Source organism: Bison bison, unplaced genomic scaffold (assembly GCF_000754665.1).
Source record: "Bison bison bison isolate TAMUID 2011002044 unplaced genomic scaffold, Bison_UMD1.0 scf7180017862979, whole genome shotgun sequence".
Taxonomy (NCBI): domain Eukaryota; kingdom Metazoa; phylum Chordata; class Mammalia; order Artiodactyla; family Bovidae; genus Bison; species Bison bison.
Genome location: NW_011493551.1, coordinates 763,492 through 763,986, shown reverse-complemented (window position 1 = coordinate 763,986; position 495 = coordinate 763,492). Strand labels below are relative to the sequence as shown.

Here is a 495-nt window from a genome sequence, read left to right as displayed (position 1 = left end):
GTACATGGTAGCTACGTGATCATTGCATGATAAGCCACGTGAGCAGTGCATGATAGCCACGAGATCAGTGCATGATCAGTCACGTGATCAGTGCATAGATCAGTCACGTGGAACGAGTGCATGATAAGTCACCTGATCAGTTCATGATCAATTACCTGATCACTGCATGATCAGTCACGTGACCAGTGTATGATCTGCCACGTGATCAGTGCATGATCAGTTTTGGGAGCAGAGTATGATCAGTCACGTCATCAGTGCATGATCAGCCACGTGATCAGGGCCTGTTGAGCTGCGTGATTTCTCTCTGCTCATCTGCTTTACAATTGCCAGCTGAGCTGCGTAATTCCTGCCTGCTCATCTACTTGATTATTGCCAGCTGAGCAGCATGATTCCTCCCAGCTGAGTTCCATGATTACTGCCTGCTGACTGATTCCTGCCTACTCAGCACTTTCTTCATTGCCTCCAGAGGCACATGATCAGTGTATGAGAGCAAAC

At 48.1% G+C, this 495-nt stretch overlaps 1 protein-coding gene across 5 annotated transcripts in view; it reads right to left on the bottom strand.

Moving 5' to 3' along the window:
- The window catches only part of ENTPD1 (ectonucleoside triphosphate diphosphohydrolase 1), a 104,966-nt gene that overhangs the window by 15,129 nt on the left and 89,342 nt on the right, over positions 1-495 (bottom strand). The window lies entirely within an intron of this gene.